The following is a 1,077-nucleotide window of genomic DNA, read 5'->3' as shown; positions in this document are numbered from 1 at the left end:
ATTTATTTATGTTCTAGAAAAATAATGTACATATTTAGAAGTTGCATTAAGCTGACATAAGATTTGGTCTTTTTTAAATTAAATCATCACTGTGTACATTAATGCAATCATGGAGTGCAATGTGCTGGTTTTATATACAATTTGAAATATTCTCACCAAACTGGTTAACATAGCCTTCATGGCATTTTCTTAGTTATTGTGTTAAGATATTTATATTTTACATTTAGTAAGTTTCACATGTACCCTTGTAAGATATATAATCACTTTTAAAGCAGGTATAGAATCTAAAAGTATTTAAAACTTTACAATTTTTTTTTTTTTGAGACAGAGCCTCAAGCTATTCTCCTGGGTTGAGTGCTCTGGCATCACAGCTCACAGCAACCTCCAACTCCTGGGCTCAAGCAAGTCTTCTGCCTCCGCCTCCCAAGTAGCTGGGACCACAGGCACCTGACACAACACCTGGCTATTTTTTGGTTGCAGCCATCATTGTTGTTTGCAGGCCCGGGCTGGATTAAAACCTGCCAGCTCAGGTGTATGTGGCTGGCACCTTAGCGGCTTGAGCCACAGGCGCCGAGCATACAGCTTTTTTTTTTTTTTTAATCACCCTCAGTAGAGTACTGTGCCGTCATAGCTCATAGCAACCTCCAACTCCTGAGCTTAGGTGATTCTCTTGCCTCAGCTTCCTGAGTAGCTGGGACCACAGGCACCTGCCACAATGCCCAGCTATTTTTTTGTTGCAGTTTGGCCAGGGCCGGGTTTGAACACACCACCCTCAGTGTATGGGGCCAGCGCCCTACCCATTGAGGCACAGGTGCCGCCCAAACTTTACAACTATTAATGAACTGTTAATAAATACAAAATATCAAAAGACATAACTTATAATGTTGATAATACACAAAGGGGATGTGAAGTAGAATTTCTGTATGCAGTTGAAGGTAAATTGCTGTCAGCTTAAAATAGATTATGTTTTATGAAGATTGCCCACACAAACACAACACACACACACAAACTCTGCAGAATATGGCCAAAAGAAAATGAGAAAGGGGCTCAGCGCCTATAGCTCAACTGGCTAAGGCG

Source organism: Otolemur garnettii, unplaced genomic scaffold (assembly GCF_000181295.1).
Source record: "Otolemur garnettii isolate 467f Iridium unplaced genomic scaffold, OtoGar3 scaffold00011, whole genome shotgun sequence".
In the NCBI taxonomy this organism is placed as follows: Eukaryota; Metazoa; Chordata; class Mammalia; order Primates; family Galagidae; genus Otolemur; species Otolemur garnettii.
This window is presented reverse-complemented; position numbering follows the sequence as displayed.